Raw genomic sequence first — 19994 nt, forward strand, 5'->3', positions numbered from 1 at the left:
TGTAGTGAAGATGGGGGTTTTGGTAGGTTTCTCAACACAGTTTAGCTCCATGGGTTTAAAGTATTTTATATTTTGATAAATGATACTCTTGTGGCAGAGAAAAAGGAAAAAGGATGGCCATACTCGATGCATTTGTTCTGTAGAAGATAGCCACACAGCTGGAGAGCGCCCTATTGTCTAAAAATATCTTATTGCAGGCAGAAAGCATCAGGCTAGAGGTCTCTGTATCTGACACTTCAGAGAGATTTCTTTTTAAAGGTCCCTCAGAACAAACTGGAGCCATCCCAGTCACTGCATAGTCCATTTATTGTGGGACTCTGTCGAAAGCAACACATGGGCCTGTTTCCACATTGAGTCCTTAACATCACCAGTTCCATCTCTGGGCTGAATATCAAGCGACTCACCGCCTGTTTCTACAGTGTTGACCATCATGACAGTGATGGTCACAAAGTCTGTCAGTATCCCAAAAGGTCAGATTCAGTCTGAGTCTAATCCTCTGCAAAACCTAAAAATTCTCTCCTCAGCCTGCAGATAAGACCTCTGCCTCCCCAATTAAATTTCGCCATCTAGGAAGTCACCCCACACCAGAGAGTATAGATGCTACATCGGACTAGTCCGACTACTGGCCTAATTGTCCAGATTGGAGCTGAGTGAGATTTTATCTACAGATGGCATTATTTATCCGAGGTTCTGAAAAAGGGTCCCTATAAACTAAGGGCCTAATTCACAGAAGCTTTTTATAATGGCAACCCCCATTGGAAAAAGCTTTGTGAATAAGGGCCTAAATATCCCATTTTCAATACCTACAGTGGAAACTCATTATTGAAGCCTACTGTTCCAAGCGTTACTAAAACATATGATGGGAGCATTCTCTGCTCGCAGGCAAGCCAACCATAAGCAGATTTCGGAAAAGAAATGCAGAACTCTGGATTTAGATAATTTGTTTCTCCGAAATCCAGGTGGCCTGCAACTAGAAAATCCTTGCCATGACATTCTCAGGTTAGTCCTTGTTTGGCGATCATGCAGACCACAAACTCACTAGCATTAAAATGGAGGCACACCCTAAAACCTGTCTGTATAGATGCCAAAAAAGAAATCTTCTCGTAATTTTACAAATCCATATAATAGTCCCAGCATTGGGGCCATTCATCGTCCCACTGGCACCAGTAACAAGCATCAACATTTTCAAAGGTCCCGAGTACCATAAATATCAGCCTAGAGTACACAGAAGTAGTGGCAGCCAATGCGCGCAAACATTTGTTTATCCTCCCCCGACTCATCATGTTGGACTGTTCCAAGAAAATCAGCTAAACTTTAAGGAAAACAATAGAAACTCTTACTAGTTTGGGCCTGCAAGTCAACCTGAAAAGTTGACAAGCACAACAACTCTACCGGGTCGGAAAAAGGAGTCGGACATGTTAAGGTCATTCTGACTTGTTTTTAATGACATTAAATGAATAAGACCTATCTTTCCCTACTGATACAGGGATTTCACTGCCTATCTAAAGGAACTAAAGGTGGTTGTCGTAAAAAATCCCAAAGTCAAAGGTCCTCGGTTCAAACCTAATACTACCTGATCCTACCACTTATATAACCAACTCAAACTAGGCCAAGAGAATGCATTTCCTCCTCATGTCTTCTTTTATCTACTGGTGTTTTAAAAGCCTCTCTTTCACTCCATGTGTTTCCTAATGCAATCTTCTGGAATAGTCCCTGGATATCTCCTTGATAAGCTCTTGAAGCTATTCCACAATGCTCTTGGGTCTTATTGTCTCTTTACTGATGTATTTGTGATAATTCTTCTTGAGATACTTTCCCACAGTCTTGTCTACACTTGTAGATATTTCAGTCTTTATAGCCAGGCTTTCCTGGCTTGATCTGAACTTGATCCAATTTGATAATTCCCCTTTCCTCTGTTCTTTCTCTAGAAGTATCTTTCTTTATCTCGTTCACTCGGTAGGCCTATCTCACATCCCTCACTACAGGATTGTATGCCAGGCTTTCTCCACTCTTCACCTTTAAAATCATAGGGTAATTTCCCTTCCTTCCATGGTATTAGTTTCCGGTCTTCAACACCGGGTTGCTCATTATTCTCGGTATCTTTTTTCCATACTTCCAGTTAAACAGTTTGTTAGTGAATATCTCGCCCTTATGACTGGGATGAGGTTCCCTCTTCATATAATCTCGGCCCGGCGACCTTCCACTTTTCCTGTTCTCCCAGGTACCTCCTTGTATGCAGGGGAATGTTGCGGGGCTCAGCACTCGCTCAGGTAATCCTCTTTGGTACTTGGTTTGTTGGCTTCCCGTTATCGGCTTCCCTTCTGGTTGCTGCGGTATACAGGTGCTGGCGATACAGAGCTTCTCGCGCTCCCCTCTGTGATGGCTTCAGCATGCTTTGCTGGGCGTCCTACCCACCACTATCTGGTCAAGGCCACGCCACCACCTGTTACAGGACTCCTTTCTCATGCTTCACATTGGTCTCTCTGTTGCATGCGCTGCGCCCCTGGTATCTCATGCTGGCGTTCTTCGCTTCCACAAAACCCGCAGGCCCCGTGGCTAGTCTCTGCTCTGTCTTATTGCTATGTCCCCTTTTCTCCATACTCTACTCCGTCCTTCATGACGGGACCACGGCACACTTTTTGAAGCATCAAAAATGTATTGTCCTCCTTCTTTTATTTTTATGCAGGGCCAGCATGTGTGACTTAAGCCCCACCTTCCTTGGCCACGCCTAGTTCATCGCCCTTCAGTCCTTTACTCTGCGCGGTCGGGATCGGACGCACTTGTATCGTGAGTATTTTATTTTTCTCCTACTTGTCCTTTCAATTTGTGTTCCTGTCTCCTCTTTGGGGACATTGCTGGCTTCTGGAATGGTACTCCTGGAAAATCATTATCCTTGCAAGTGAACAATGCCCTTGCAACTTGTCAGTTTTAAGCATTTTTCCCAATGGTTTGTCTTTTGGGACCACTGGTATTTTCTGAAGCAATGACATGTGCAGCCAGATGAAGAAAAAGGTAGATGCAAGTAGTCCTTTTTAGTAGTAGAGAAGCGGTGCATCTTGATAGGGCTTTGCTGGATTCCTTCAGGACTTGACACTTCTGTCTGATAGTAAACAGTCTCTGCTCTGAAGGGCACACATTTGACCTTGCTGTGTCCAGAGATGCTTCTTGGAAATTAATCTTTTGTGTTGTGTGACAAATCAAGTGTATTTGTCCTTCTTCCCAAGGCGGAACCTCCCCCTTTGAGGCTAAAAAGGTGAGCCCGCTACACAAGACCCTTCCCAAGAGAGCCCTGTCCTCCGCATCTTTTTTGCGTGTGTTGTCCTGATGCTGAGCGTCGTTGGGCAGTGCTTTCAGTGTGTTAGTTATTTGTGGTTCATGGCAGGTTTCTTTCTGCTCGCTCTCTCCGGGGTGCCTACAGGCCGTTGTTTGGGGCCTTGCATCTGTGTGTCGAGGAACAGGTTGGCGTCCTCTGGTGAGCTGAAGAATTGAACTCTCCCTTCATATTGAACCTTAAGTTTTGCAGGGAAGAGCATTGAGTATACTATTTGGTTGTCACGCAGTCGACGTTTGACTGGTGCAAAGGATCTCCTTTGGGCCTGGACTGTTGGGGAGAAGTCTGGAAATATTTGTATGGCGTCTCCGTCTTACTGAAGGTTACCTTTTTCCCTAGCTAGCCTCAGAATTGTCTCTCGATCTTTGTAATTCAGTAACTTGGCTATGATTGGATGAGGAGGTGCTCCTGGAATGGGTTTAGTGGACGGAATCCTGTGTGCCCTCTCTACGACGAATAGTTGTGAAAGAGCCATGCCGCCAAAGAGGTCTTTGCACATTCTTTCTATGTGGTCCTCCATCTTGTTCTGTATTGGTTGTTCCCTGACTCCGACCACCCTTATATTGTTTCGTCGGGAGCGGCCCTCTAAGTCCTCGTTCTTGGCCATGACCGCTTTTATTTGGCCTTCTAATGTTGACACTCGATGTTAGTGATGCTGCGCCATAGTCCAGGTCCGAGACTCTGTGTTCGACATTGTCCAGTCTATCTTTGTGTTTATCTAGACGATGTTGGAGTAGTTCTACCTTGGACGATAGCGTGTCGATCTTGCTGTCCAGGTTTCCAATCCCTGTTTTTAACTCCATTAGGATCTCTCGTCCATCTGCTGTGGATGTTCCTCTTTTAAGCCTGCATGGTCTTGCGGGGAATCAGGGCGGCTTTCTTGTCTTGGGGTTTTAGATGCAGGTCCTGCGTCGAAGTTGAGCTTCTGCTGTGATTTGTCGGATTTGCCCATTTTGTTGCTTGCCAGGAGGCCTCTCAATGTTGGTAGGTGTTGGAGACTGCTGTGTACCAGGCCTGGTATGTGCGTGCTGGTGCACCTTATTCTGGTAGGGGGGGGGGGTGTTTTCGTGCAGTTCGATAAAGCTGTTGGCAGCACGGTTTCGGCGGTCAGTCTTGAGGCCAAGTTGCCCTGGCAGTTGCGCGGTGGGGGGAGGCACTGATGATGTGGTATTGTCCAGCTGTGGCCTCGGGGTTGGGGTGTTATTTGGTGCCCCCAGCGAAGTTCTGGGTTATGTGCAGAGTGAGCCTTGTACTTGCATGGCGGTGTATGGGACTGGTCAAAGCGGTGTGATGTTGGCGCTTTAGCTAGGGCTTCCGGCTTTCTGCAGTCGCTGCTGCTTGTGCTGTCGGCGCACTGTGCGGCGGGAGGGTTCGGACCCTGCCGGGTGCCCAGGATTGGCTATTATTTTTTTTATGGCGCCTACGCAGTTCGTTCTGCTGTCCCAGGTCGCCAGAGCTTGCCCCTGATTATTGATGCCTTCAGGGTGGGGTGCCTCTGCGGCGATACACTATCACTAGCGTGGATCACATATCCAGGTGTTTATCTGATCATAATGGGTTTTTTTTTGTTTTTTTTAGTCAGCCAGATCACAGCCTGCGGGCGGCAGCCCCCCTCTCTGCTTGTGTGGGGGACGAAGCGCTCCGCGTTGCGGCTCTCTGTTCCTCCCCGTTATATGCTTTTCTTTGGCTCCGACCGGAAACGGGGGTGGGGGAAGTGGGATGTCGCGGGGAAGCCGCCTGTACCCGCTCCTCTCCCGCGGGACTGTCTCGACTCGCTGAACTCACAATCCCCGCCTCTCGGCACTCAATCTGCGCTCCTCCTCGCTCCGCAGCCGTACCTCTCACCTTTCTGATGCGGCTTCGGATGGGGTCTGCTGTCACGACCTGGACTCTGTGCTCTATTCCCCGGAGCCACGCTGTTGCAGTGCTCGGGTACTTCTCGTCTGTTCCGCTGGATGCCGACGTGGAGACGCAGACCCCGCCCGCCGCGTCCCTATGGCTCTGTCGGTGAAGCAGGCTTGTGGCTGTCACTTGACTGCTGCTGGTGTTTGCTGTCGGGTTGGGACCCGGCGGGGTATTGTTCTGCGCTCCTAGGGGTCTGCTCGGGCCTCGGGGCGCGGCCTGCTACACCGTGGCCTCTCGGTGTCTTGGGTTCTATGGGTTGTTTTTTCCCCAAATTTCAGGCGCTGTGGTTGCTCTATTCATTGATCGTTTCTCGCCTTTGTGTCAGGGACGACTCCGCATCAGGATTGCGGCGATTGGTCAGGATTGATAAAGGAGTCACTTGAGAGCTCACAGAGGAGCTGCCATCTTGGTTGGCCCTCTAGCGCCCAGTCTGAGCCTTCTTATCCTTGATAACATTTTAACCAATATAGAACCAAACGGACAACATCATCAGAACAAGCAAGGGTCACACGAAATCCAGGACCTTCTTGAGGTAGGCACAAGCCAACAAACTGGTTTATAGTCAGGAATCCTTCTGTCAGAGTAATACATTTACCAGGAACTTTTAAGTACAAATTGATCTCCTTAGCCAATTGTTCCAAGGAGAGCACAAGTAGATCTTAAGTGATGAGGTTGTAGATGTAATCTTGGTGAAATGTGGAAAGCCACAGAAAACCTTTTCACCAAGGCAGAAAATGCAAAATGCTAAAGATTTGCCATTCGGTTCCTAAAACTGCTGTCCATGTGTGCCCATCAGACATTTCTCTGTATGCCTCTTCTCCCAAAAGACACATTGAGACTGAAACAAACATAGCGATCCTCATCACTCCATCTTGGCCTTAGACTGGTGTTCCTCTGTCCCGCTACCATGTCCATACAACTACGCTGTACTCTGCCATGCAGAAAGGATTTCCTATTCAGGAGGAACCGCAGCATGTTCCACCACAGCCTTCCATCGCTGAACTATTGTGCATGGCCCATGAGTTCCTGCAGTAAGGCCATCTGAACCTTCAGGATGGATGCGTGACAGTCCAGAAAGTAGCATGATATCGGTCAACTTGACCATTGTATGCATTGAAGTGTAAGAGATACTACATGTGGTGTCTGGAAGATGGCTGAGTTGCAGATCCACTGTCATGCCAAGAAGCAATGGGACTGCCTTACCTCCTCCGTTTCACAAAGTCAAATTTTCAGTTTTCCTCCTCTAGAGTACACTTGTTGGCCATTACGGCAGACAGGAAAAACACCTCATTGGGAATCTTTTTGCGTTATTCTGTTGATTAAATACTTTTTTGAGGGTTTGGAAAAATGTTACCCTCTCAGTCAGGGGACATACTCCATGGATGCCTAACATTATCCCCCATTTAAATCTATGCATAAAGCAGACTTGTAAAACCTACCATGAAAGGTAGCCTTCCTTGTGACAATCACATCTCCTAGTGCAGGGGTAGTGAAATTCAATTTAAGTGTACTTATAAACCTTGCATTGCTTTTCTCAAAGACAAAGACACTTTAAGTATGCACCCGTCTTTCCTGACTAAGGTAGTTGACGGATGCACAGAAGCACGAACATGGAAGGGATTTGTTGGGAGGCAGATGAATAAGTCATCCATAGCTTCTGCCTCCCCCCCATCCCAATATCGCACAGGTGAGAAGCGCTACTCACTGAGGCAAACGTACCGCCCTATCCCAGGCAGATACAGCAGGAGATGGACACAATTGAAGCTAAAGATGGCAAGATTAATAAAACTAAGGCTGCAACAATACATGTGCATGCATTAGACACGAAGCAAACATGCATTCAACATGAAGAAAACGTACACTGGGTAATCTGTGCACTTATACATGAACAATACTAACATAAGCAATGTATAATGTGCGACACCAGAGGGTTTCTCACTGGCTAGTCCCCTGGGACTTGTCATCCAGGCGGTCAGGACACTTGCTTTGTTTTCCAGTTCCTGTTGGTGGGCCAGTCCGGGAGTATCACCTGGTTGAGGGGTCCTCCAGGAGTGGGGTTGGGACACCCACTGGCGAGACGCAGTATTCCCCTCCACCCACCCCGTTAACACCTTTACCCCATCTTACCAGATATATACATGAACACTTTCACACGGACATTGCGCTCTGGGAAAGGACAGACTCGCACCCAAGCATTACATTGGATATGTCCCGCTAATCAGGTCAGGCATTTGACTTTAATCACATACCCATTAGCTCACCCCACATGAATAAAAGGCACAAGAGCAGATCATCCGGGGAGAATGGTAACCTGCTGCAGGAGGATGACCAATCGAGGGACTAGAGCAAAGAGTGGCAAAACCCTGAAGTTCCCTGCAGGAGGTTATTGCCTCCTGGAAGTCGTGAAGGAGACGTGGAGACAGCCAAATCACAGACAAGAAGAAACCTACACTGTGTTTCAAGGATGCCAGTGATCCTCCCGGGTGAACTACAGAGTTGGGAGCCAAGGCCAAGCTTGTGGTATTAACCTTGACTCGTGAATCAAAGCAGCAGAGACAAGAAAGGAACACGCACAACCGGTGAGTTAATGAAAGATATGAAAGGCCGGTTTGTGTCAAGGAAAGATTGAAGCCGCAACAGTGTATCTCACAAGTAAAGGTTGTGCACATGCTGATGAGACGTGAAAGAATGCTAACCAGTGATGAAGTAGCCCACTCCAAAGTCCATGTGAAATGTTTTGTTATAAAGCGGGCAAAGTGAACGCACTTTGAAATGCGTAATGGTCAAGATTAACCCCGACAAAAAGGGAAGTGGAAATGTGAATGCTTAAGAGAAAGATTTCTTTGAACTTTTTGTGCTTACGAAACTGGACTACCAAGACCATGGGACACTGGGGTAAATAACGAGTGTGTGAGCTGAAGAGAAAGTCGAAGTGGTCCTGCAGATGGTATAGTAAAAGCCTTGCACATTTGAAAGTCTTCGACATCCGTGAAAGGTCTGAGCCTGATTGAGGGAGACTGGAAGTGTGATAAGTTAGGGGAAGGTAACCCCTAACGAATGTGAATTCAGCTTGGGGAAGAGAACCTCTTGCAAGTCTTGTTTGAGAGGTCCGAGCCCACTGAGGGAGACTTATGTTAAAGTTTTGAAAGGTTCGAGCCTGACGGACAGAGACCTATGTGAACTTTTTGGTGAACTGTGAAAGAACTATTGGAACGCTGGAATAAGTGACTTTAACGTGGAAGGCCAGACGTACCTCAATCCACGTTTTGAACTGCCTTCTGTTTTGAGAACCATAGCCGGAGTGTATCATCCTGTCTACCGGGGCCGTCTTACTCTTTGCCGTCCAACGTGGAGAGGAGAGTTGACTCAGTCACTTTGATCCTTTTTGTTAAAACACTGATTTTCCTTTGCATACATATTCCCCTTTACACGCGGTTTGTATAAGAGATGGGGCAGGGATTAGGTTTTGTTAGTATAGGCCATTTTGATTTGACAAAGACTGAGTAGGACTGTTTTTCTTTATTATTTGATGGTAGAGACTACTCCCATCATAGAAATAGGACAAATCAGAAGTTTTTCCAAACCTTAGAAATTGAATAAAGGTTTTGAATCTTGTACCTCTTGTGTCAGTGTCAGACTTGTGATACCATGCCTCTCTTACAATAAGCTGAATGCATCAGGAACAGCACGCAAATATTGTTCACTACATTGAAACGCAACAGTAATGGACAGCCATCTTTTCCAAAATGGAAGCCCCGGCATGCTTCTAATTAAACAAAGGGTCTCAAGGATTCACAAGAACTCATGCTGAAACCATAGAAATATGGGTCCGTGCAGAGCTCAGGCAAGAGCTGACAATCGCAGACAAGGGTTACCGCCAGTTAAGGGAGGGTCAGAACATTGCAGTGAAAACACGAGATAGCAATTCCAAGGATTCAAGAAGGCTACTCCTAGATTAATTAAGATTTCAGAAAGACACAAACAGCCTTTGATAGCCAGGTGCAGTATAACAGTAAGCGAAAAGACTCCATGAAGAATAAGTGTCCCCAGTGGCAAAAGAAAACATGACACTTGCATCAATATTAGCTAAAATCCCAATAAATGAAGGGTGAAATAATTCCAAACACGGTTTCAGCACACGTGAACCATAATTGGAGATCACGGTCTATTCATTAGCAATGAACAGAGATGGCACACTTGCCTTAGTCCTTACACATATCCCCAGACACAAGATGCCACACAAGGCCAAATACAAAGAGATCACCCTGGCTCATGGCCTAGAAACACAGGATGGTGTCTTCTTTAATTGAAAGGAAAGCGGTCCATGGAACTCTCTCCTCCCCTACTCCTGTCTGACTCATGTCTTGATGACCTGTCAGTTGTCCAAGGTTGATTAGTACGAAGCCAACCAATTAACATCCCCATTGTTACCCCGTCCCATGAACTAAGGTGCCAGCCAATTACATATTGCAGAGATGTCTTTCCTACCTTTATCAATTTAGAGGTGGTTGCAGGAGGAGCCATCCGACAAGCATTACCCAATTAGAAATGTAACCCTTATATATTTATTTTATTTATTTGCATATAGTTCATAAGAACTTCACAATGTATCACAATCAAACATTCCAATACATAATCAGCACATCAACACCTCTAAAACATGATCAAAGCCTCTAAAAATGCATTTTACCAGAGAGTTACCAGCCAATGAATATCCTTCCAATAATCTACAATTCAACAAATCAATCAGATATTAATTATTGGTAGCCAGCGAGGGTCAATCAGAATGTACCAAACATTCTGATTGGCCCTCGCCGGGGCTTTACCCGACCATGAATCCCTCGGGCGGGATTCCTATCCTTTGTTCCCGGCAGGGGGCGTGGCAGCCCCTCAGCCAATGAGGAGGCTCGAAACGGGGCAACCACTGCTCGAGCCTCCATGCGGCTGGAGGCTGCCATCCTCCCCCGCCAGGGATTCAGGTAAGTATTTTTTTTTCTTCCTCACTCCTCCCCTGCAAACAATCCCCTCCCTACCCCACTTACCTTATTTCTCCTTTTTCGAGAGCAAACACGCTGGGAACACTTCTGTTCCCAGTGCGTCTACTCCCGATGGCCGCTATGGAAAGGGAAAGTGGACTCAGTTTTCCCTTTTCCCGGCAGGCATTTTTTTTAATGTTTTTTTTTTGCTTTTCCAAAATGCTGCAGCGTTTTGGGACAGAAAAAATGCTATTAGTACCCCGGTCTAGCGGGCCGGGATACTAATAGCAATAAGTCCCGAGCCGCGGGGCATTACTGAAAGAAAGACTGCTTCTCAGTATGACCAACAGGCCAGCTCCTCCAACTCCAGACACCAGAAACACACTGCGCAACCATATAGAATGTATATGCAATCGCCACTATGATCCAATCCCCGTTCCCATGGGTCTTGATCACTAAGATTACAGTATGATGTCAGTTATGACAAATTATGAATATATGAACCATTGTTTATTATGTGACTGGCAAGAGCGCCAAGAATTGTATGCCTGAATGCTATCCTCTACTGACCGGTCCTGCTCGGTTAACTATCGCCCAATCTCCATCACTCCTTTCCTGTGCAAACTCCTGGAAAAGCTGGCCATCTCCCAGCTTAATCTTCACACTGAATCTGTTGGTTGTCTCCATGCCCATCGGTCTGGCTTCAGAGCTGTCAGAAACACGGAAACTGCTCTCCTGAACATCCGTGAAGACCTACTCTCCAACCTTAATTCCAACACCCCCTATGGCCTCATCTTACTTTATCTCTCTTCTGCCTTTGACACGGTAAATCATGCCATCCAGCTCAACCGTCTGTGATAACCTGGGTATCACTGATCAGGCCCTGGCTTGGCTGACTTCTTTCCTCTCCGATCGACCCTCTTAGATCCAATTTGGGGTGCCTCCTCTCCTCTATCTCTACCTGTGGTGTTCCCAGGGGGTCTAACCTCTCTCCCTGGCTGTTCAGCCAATACCTGGCACTTCTTTCCCACCACGTTGCCGTTCTCTGCCCCAACCTTATATTCTATGCTGATGATGCTCAGCTCATTCTTAGGCTCCCTTCAGCCACCTCTTCTCCTTGTCTCATCTCCGACTTTCTGTCTGCTATCCAGGAGTGGTGTGCCGCCAATGATATGTGCCTTAATTCGAGTAAGACTGACATTATCCTCAACGGCACACCCGCTCCCTGCTTTCCTGTCTGTCTCTGGCCGGGCTCCCTTGGCCCTCCTCCTGTTCCCACCTGTGAGGCTAAAAACCTCGGGGTCATCTTCGACTCACACACTTTCCTTCTCTCCTCACATCTGACTTCTCCAAAAAGTCACACTACCAGCTGCACCTCCTCAGAGGTATTTTTTCTTTCCTCTCCTTCCCCCAGAAGCTCACTGTCTCCAGAGCTCTGCTTCTCTCTAGGCTGGACTACTGCAACAGCCTCTTTCTAAATCTGCCTGCCTCTAGTCTCCGCCCTCTGCAACTCATCCAGAAAAGGACTACGAGACTTTTCCATGGCCTCAAGCCCAGGGATCGTACCTCTCCTGGTTTGAAATCTCTACACTTGCTCCCTATGGCTGCGAGGATTAAGTTCAAAACCCTCTGCATTGTCCACAAGGCCTGGCACCTCAATAGCTCCAACTCTCTCTTCCTAAATATCTTCCTTCTCAAGCGCTTCGCTCATCCGCCTCCAACTCCCTCAGGGTCAGTCGCTTCTCCAAGCAATGTGTTGGTGGTAGATCTCTTCCTTCGTCTGGTGCCTCCCTCTGGAACAGCCTCCCTGCCTCTCTGAAACTTAAGGAGAACCATCTCCAGTTCCGGAAGCACCTCAAGACCTTCCTCTTTGCTTCTCCTTTTTCACCTCCTCTCCCCTGCTGAACTCCTGACTGAAACTGCACTGGTCACCTGGCTACCCTCTGTTCTCGGGCCCAGGTCCCCTCCCCGCCAGTTGCACACCTGCACTGCCACCCTGGCAATCCTTGCACTCTGGGGCTGTTTCTGTATCCCTACAGCACTTGCCACCTGATGTCTGCACTTACCCTTGCACCTGCCACCAGCAGGCCATACTTATTTATTGTTCCTTTGTATTGTTCTATTTATTTACTGTCTATCCTATGTGTACTGCACTTCCCTCCCCCTTCCCCCTCGCACCCCCCCTTCACTGGTGTGATCTGGCTCCATAACCTCTGTGTAATTCTGGGACTTTACAGGCAATCTTAACAGATTGTCCAGTACTTTATAGCCACTTAAATGTGAAGAAATTAAACTAAGAGTCAAAAACAGTGTGTGTGATATTGACTCCCTTCCCCACTGTTGTTGGCGTTCCAGGCCCTTCTGAATAATTTACTTTCACCTCGTTCCTCAAGGGCGACCAGTCTCTGTGGCTCAATCTTGTACCAGCTGTTGGTACAGCCAGAGCATCTGTATCGGCGTGTGCATGGTCCAAAGGTTGTTGCAGTCCTCTACTGGCACATCACCATACTCTGGGATACCTTCAAGTCATGGGGCCTCTGACTGCTGCAACGACTTCTCAGACCTCACTGCCTGTGTCTCATTCCTCCTCCGTACCTTCTCAACCTGCCTTGAGCTGACCTGGTAGCCTCATACCTCCCTTCTCTTGTTAGGTCAGAGATTACTCTCCTTCTCCTCACCTGTTGGTACTTCCGCTCCTTGTAATTCCTCTTCTCATAGCACTATCTCCTCCTCCTCCTGACCCCTCCTCCTCTTTTGATATGTTATTACCTCTGTCCCCTCAGTTACTACTGCTGCCTCTTCACTATCCCCAGCACCTCCTAATTACACCTATCACACTCCAACTCTGCATCACTGCTACTCGCAACTTTCTTCAACAAACCACACTGACTATTCCTGGGTGCTTTTAATGTGTTTCCTCCATTCCCTGGGTGGGCCATCAAGTTTGCCAATAACACAGTGCTGTTATTGGTTGTTCTCCCTTATGTGCACCTGGGGCAGATTGGGGCAGATTGGGGCTCATGAGGCTGGACCAAGTCTATAATTGGCTTGCCATAATCATGAGTTTTAATATTTTTCCACTAACCCTCTTGGTTGCTGCCTGTGTTTTGCTGAGAACTCTATTGCTGCCAGCATGTGGTTTCTAGGCTGGAGACACATTGAGTAGGCTTTTGGGGCCACTTTGTTTTGCTGAGTGTATTCCAGCATTGTATTTCTGGCGCTAATCTCTTGCATTTGTGAAGTTGCAACCTAATAACATATTTGGGGTTCTGCCATGTTCACTTCAGGTCCCGCAAACTCCCAGGGACGTTATTTGATGTAGAGAGGACAGTTGTAAAACTATCTGAACACTCACAAATGTCAATGAGTGCAGAGAATCCTTTACACAAAAAGGGCAAGTTTCCTTTTTTCAATTATGGTTTGGGTATGCTCGGGAAGTGCTTCAGGCTCTTTGTTTGGCAGAAGGCTTAGTAGTGATATCCTAAACGGTCCCCCAAGATGTTTGTGTACAGGGAAAGTTATTGCGATTGGCCTGTGGGCTGGGGGGTTGGTAAAGATACTTGGACTAGCCTCAGGTGCAGCACTGTGATTTGTCCCGGTCACTTTGTAAAAGGGGTCAAGCTAAGATGACCAGAGCATCTATATCAACCGGGGGCCTAGCTCGGGGGCCTAGCTCAGGGGCCCAGCTCAGGGGCCCGCAATTCATTGGCTTTGGGTGGGCCCAGTTCCCTGATTCTGCATCATGACTCAGGGAACTACAGTCCTTAATCAGTCTTCTCCAGCGGAGCTTTGATGTAAAGGGAGCTCTCTGATATTTTATTGATAATACCAATGTTATCAGAATAACACATTTATTCTTTAAGTTTTTTTAAAAACCTTTTTTTATTTGCATTTCCAACACAAAACATAACATAACAATAGCAACTTAAAAAACAACACATCTCTACTGGCACTTTCAAGTTGGAGTTCATATCATTTCTTATCTGCCCAATTCACGGCAAAGCCCCCTTTTCCTCCGTCCATGATGTTTGTACGCTACTCTGTGCGTTGCTCCTGGGTACGACTGGGCCGGCCATCCCCCCTTTTGTCGCATTTCGGCTTGTGTCTCCGAACTTCCTTCGTCGTATGATTAGTCCTCTTACGGGCCTCCTGACTCGCCTATGCTGTCCCTTTCGCCGTTTCCGGACAAGTCCTGCACAAGGGTGTTCCATGCCAATCCCCTTTGTCGGCCTTGTGTACATTGATGTTCCGGCTATGGCCAGTTTTTTCAGGGCCGCCCACCACCCCTCTATCAAGGGTCCCATGCTTGTTATCCATGCCATTGCTATGCAGCTTTTTGCCAATATTGTCATCCGGTCTTTCATCTTTGCCAAGTGTGTTCTCTGCTTGTCCCTTCTTCGGAACAGGCCCAGCAGGTAAGATGCTGGCGACCATGCTTGCATTTGGATTCCCCCCTTCGACGCTCTTTCCTTGATAGTATCCCAAAAGTACATTATTCTCGGGCATGACCAGAACATGTGCACCATATCCGCCAGTTTCGTCGCACTGCGCGGGAAACTGTCTGTCTGCTCCCCATTCTCAACATTCTTTTCGCCATTAGATATGCTCTATGTATGAGATAAAGCTGCATCTGCTTGAACCTTGCGTTCCTGGAGACTTTCTTTGGATATCGGAGGGCTCTGTTCCGTTCCTCTTCCATGAAGGGTTTCTGAAGTTCTTCCTCCCATTTAACTCGTGCTTGTAATTCTCTCATGTTGTTCGCTCCTAGTAGTTGTTCATAAAGCCTGGACACTGTGTGTCCCCCCTCTGAAATGTACCATGCATCCAGCACCACCCCTGTGTCCTCTGCCTCCGGTAGGGTCTTCCATCTCTTCCTTATGGTTCGGACCATGTTATTGTACAATATAAATTGGCCTATGTGTATGTCCTGCTCTTCTACCAGAGTCCGGATGTCCACCCGGTGCCCATTTTGCCACAGATCTCCTATTTGTGCTACTCTCTTATCCTCCCACTGTGTTCTAAACGTTACCAGAATTGTAATGCAGGCATCAATGAATCCCGCAAGAGGGATTTGCTCGGAGCAGGGGTCCTTTATTCCTTGGATTTTCCATGCTCTTTTCCATAGGGCTCGGCCCAGCTTAACCATATTGGGGAGGGTTTTGACTGAGGCTGTGTCTATCCACAGGAGCTCTCTTAAGTAATATCACTGTAGCGAGGGTTGAAAAAGTATTGAGCCTATGGATGTATCCTCGCCCAACCGCTGTACCACAAATTGAAGTTGAGCTGCCAAATAATACCATTCAAAAGTCCGGGAGCCTGATGCCTTCCCATTTGTATTTCCTTTGAAGTCTGGTCAATGTTACCCTGTTGCTCACTCCGCACCACAGGAACTCTGTTCCCATGGCATGTAGACTTTTAAAGAATGGTCTAGGGATGTTGTAGGTAATGCTAGTGAAATAATACAGGAGGCTGTGTAGGACCGTCATCTTCAACAGGGCCGCCCTTCCTATCATCCCCAACGGTAGTGTCCTCCAAAACTGCATGGCCCTCCCTATCATCTCTTTGGTGTCATGATAAATATCTATCCCAAGGTATCTGAAAGTGAGTGGGGTCCATGTGAGGCCCAAGTCTGATGACTGGTCTGGTGTTTCACCTCTCAGGCCCGCCAAGGGGAACAGCGAGGATTTTTCCTTATTGATAATAATTTCTGACAGCCTACCAAAGGCTCTGAGAGCTTAGAGCAGGTCCAGCAGGTGAGTCCGGGGTTCCTGGACATAGAGCAGCATATCGTCTGCATAGATAGATAATTGATGTACTTCCCCATCTATCACTATTCCAGTGTCCCTGTACTCCGCTCTCAGAAAGGCTGCAAATGGTTCTAGGGCCAGGATATACAACATCGGGGAGAGAGGACATCCCTGCTTCGTGCCCTGTCCTATGCTCCACTCCTCCGAAACGTGTCTGCCGGTCTTCACCCTCGCTTCTATCGGTCCTTATACAAGAGCTTAATCCAACGTAGGAACCCATCACCTATCCCAAAGTGGGCGAGCACTCCCATGAGCCAATCCCAGTTCAGAGTCCAATGCCTTTATGGCATTCAGTGATGCCACCAAGCTGTCCCCCTCTTCCTGATTCATGTTGTCCATGATGTATTGGAATCTGCAGGGATTCCACTTTGTATTCCTTGCCGGTACATACCCCGTTTGGTCTGGGTGCACCAACATGAGTATAACTCTTTTGAGCCGGTTGGCCGGAGCCGCTATAAGGATCTTGGAATCTTGGAGATTCCAAGATCCTTATCAAGGCGATTGGTCTGTAGGAACCGCACTCTAGAGGGGGTTTCCCTGGTTTTAGTATTGGCACTATTATGGAGTCTGACATGCTACTTGGGAGCCGCCCTCTCTCATATGCCCCCTCTAGTGTCGCCAATAGTCTCGGGCCAGGCTGTCCCTGTATTTCTTGTAACATAGCTGTCAGAAGTTGAGCTATGGCCGCTGACAGCTCTTCCACTGTGAGGGGCGTATCTAGCATTTGAGTTTTCTCCTTTCTTAGTTGGGGAGGGTTGATTTCCGCCAGAGCATAGGCTATATTCCATGCCTCTGCCTCCTGGACCCGGGAGTATAGTTTCTCGTAGAATCACGAGAAAACCGTATTAATGCCTTCCTGGGTCCTGATCACCTCCACTTGCTCGTCTTTAATTGTGTTTATTGCTTCCCTCCTGTTTGGTTAGCAAGGCTAGAAGTCTGCCGGGCTGGTCTCCCTCAGCATGCAGCCTCTGTATATACTTCCCATAATCGAGCTAACCCAGCCTCTCCCAGGTTGCCATACACTGCTGCTTCAAGGTAATGACATGTCCCGGTTCTTCTCCCATCTCGCCCGCTCGTGCTTCCGCCCTTCCGACCTCTCTTTATATTCCCTCTAGTTCAGCCAGAATCTCTCCCCTGTAGCCTACAGTCTTACCTATTGCTGCCCCTCTAAACACCACTTTAAGTGCTATCCACACTCCCCAAGTTCCAGTGCTATCCACACTCCCCACGTTGTGCTCAAAATAGTGGTCTCTCGTACTCTGGTTGTGCTCCTGAAATTCCCCATCCAACAATGCTTCCGCCCTCAGTCGCCGTGTGGGAATAGGGTGGGGGCTCTCCTGTATATATGTGTGCATGCCACACCCAGCAGGGCATGGTGAGATAGCGTTTGTGCATGGATGCGTGCCCTGGTGAAGTCCCCCAGTGTCTCCTTACCTGTGAACAAGTTATCTATTCGAGTGAATGTCCCATGCCGGGTGATGTAGTGTGTTAATCCCCTAATGCCCACGTGTACCTTTCTCCAGGCGTCTTCTAGCTCGAGTTGCTCCAATATCTTCCGTAGTGCTCTGGCCATCTGGTTTCTTATGCTTGGTGTCCGACCTAGTCGGGGGGGCTAATGTAAAGTTGAAGTCACCGGCCCAGATGATCCGTGTGTCTCTGTATGGTGCCAACCGGGGCGTAAGTGTCCTGAAGAACACTGTTGCATCTTGGTTGGGGGCATACATATTCACCAAGTACACCTCCCGGTTCCCCAGCATTCCCTGTAAGATCAGGACTCTGCCCTCCGCATCTCTTGTTTTATGAGTTGGAATGGGGTCCCTGGTGCAATCCACATCAACACTCCTCTTGTGTAGTTAGAGTACGTTGAACTGTACATCTGGCCTCCCCACTTCTTGGCTACTTTAGCCTGCTTTTCGGTTGTCATGTGCGTCTCCTAAAGTTCTTTTCTGTCTCTGAAGTTCATGATCTTTGCTATCATGGGTCTTGGAGGCGTCCCTGGGCGAGGTTTCCTATTTAGATCCCTGTGCACTCTCTCCACCATGAATCCCTGGGACAGATTACCTGCCCCCACCTCTTGAAGCAGTAGGTTCTCTGTGTATCCTGTGGGGTCCCTGCCTTCTTCACCCTCCGGCAGCCCTACTATGCGCACATTTTTGCGCCTGGCTCTTCCATTTGGCTCTGGGTAGCGGTTATGGTCGCTGTGCTACTCTGCACCTGCTGTTCTGCCATGCCAACCCTTTCTGATAGATTCCTTACATCTTGCCGTAGGAGTCCCACATCCACTATCACTGCATCCATTTTAAATTCGAGTGAGGTTTTCAGCGCCGCATTGGCCTCTTTTTTTCTCTTCTCAGCCTGTGCTGTCGGGTATGCTGTATCCAGCTTCTGGCACCTCTGCCTGTGGCGCTTCAGTTTTCTGGGCAAATGCCTTCATGCTTATCTGGTCTCCTTCCCCACCCCCCACACCTTTCTGCTTTTCTGACATGTGCTGGGGATGCCCTGTCTCTTGCGTCGGGGCCGCAATCTTACATCCTCCTTGGCGCCGCTGTATGTCCAGCTAGCATCGCAGCACTATTTCTGTTCACTGATGCCTCCCCCTTGTAGCATGGGTCTGTACAGCTGTGACCCTTTGGGCTTCTTGGTCCGTGCTCTCGTTGGTCCATACTCCTTGCTCCGTTGTGGCCTCAATCCTTTCGTACTGACAGGGCCCTGTTGATGGTGGGCAGCCATGACGTGGCGCCTGCGATTTTGATTCAATTCCCTTCTGCCCTCTACTCACCTGTCCAGGGTCCCAGCGCCCTTTCGGCGTGTGCTGTGATGCTCTGATCCGTAGGCAAGGCCTCCGCTTATGTGGGCCTTTATCAGGACATGGCCCCACCCGTGTCTTGATGCCAGGTTCGCCCTTTTCCTGCTTGCCGGTGCGTAATTGTATACTGGTGAGCTGTGGCCTCTCAGGCGGCGTTTATTTGCCTTGTAAGTCTATTCCGCCTTGCTCCTGGTGCTGTTGTCTAATTGTCAAGCCTCATTATTGTCTTCCCTATTATGGTCTACTCTTAGCGCCTCCATGCGTGTTTCTGTTGCGGGGTTCCGTGTTGCTGAGTGTCCAGATACCTCCGGGCTTCCAGTACTTCCTTCGTTCTCCTTCCAGTTGTTGGATGGCACGCTGCGCTGTGGCGGTTTCGGGTGTTCATCCGCCTCTGGTCCGTGCCCTTCCTTCCCTCCTGGGGCCTTCCACAACTCTCAGGTGTCTTCCCTGTGGTGGTGGCCGCGTTAACCCAGCTCCACTACCCCTGTGCCGGTCTGCGGTTTAGCCCGCTGCTGTCTGGGCCCTGAGGTGCATGCTTGTCTCTAGTCTGTGTGCCTCCTTCTAGAGGTCCATTTGGGTCTCAACTGGCTGTTCTTGCGGCAAGAGCCGCGATGTCCTGATCGATGGACTGTGCCTTCCCACATATCCCTTGCCAATGTCTGATCTTCCCAGGTTATGTATTGGGCTGGGTCTCTGCTCACTCAGTTTTTGTGTGGGTTGTTTATGCCCTTATTCCGGGCCCCTTCCAGCATATGCCCACTTCCTGTAGCTGCTACTGTGGGATTGTGTGCCATGGACTGTAGTCTCGCTCGTGCTGCAGTTGCACCCTATTATGTCATAGTGGCCTCCTTGCGAATCAGTGACAATTTGTCTCACCTTAGGGCGGTGCAAAGAGGAGTGTCCGTGGGCCTCCCACGTTGCTCCTGGTTCTGATGCAGGGACAATGGTCTGCCTCTCTCGGTACGAAAGCCTGCCCGCGTGTCCCTCGTCCGGGCGGTCCCTCCGTCCTCCGGCAGTTGTTAGTGATTAGTCTCGTTGTGGGCCTTCTCTCTCATTCACTTGTCATTCACTTGTCTCTGCGGCGTCCCCTCGCCCCTCAGGTCACCTTCGCTTATTGTGGCCACGTCGTTCAAACCTCCGTGTCCGGTCACGGCACTCGGGTGGCTGGG

The 19994-nt window shown here is 48.5% G+C and overlaps 1 protein-coding gene across 4 annotated transcripts in view; it reads left to right on the forward strand.

Annotated features, from left to right (window-relative positions):
• Positions 1-19994, forward strand: part of CLCN5 (chloride voltage-gated channel 5) — a 1154200-nt gene that overhangs the window by 772248 nt on the left and 361958 nt on the right. The window lies entirely within an intron of this gene.

This window comes from Ambystoma mexicanum, chromosome 2q, assembly GCF_040938575.1.
Source record: "Ambystoma mexicanum isolate Mex_15411 chromosome 2q, UKY_AmexF1_1, whole genome shotgun sequence".
NCBI lineage: Eukaryota > Metazoa > Chordata > Amphibia > Caudata > Ambystomatidae > Ambystoma > Ambystoma mexicanum.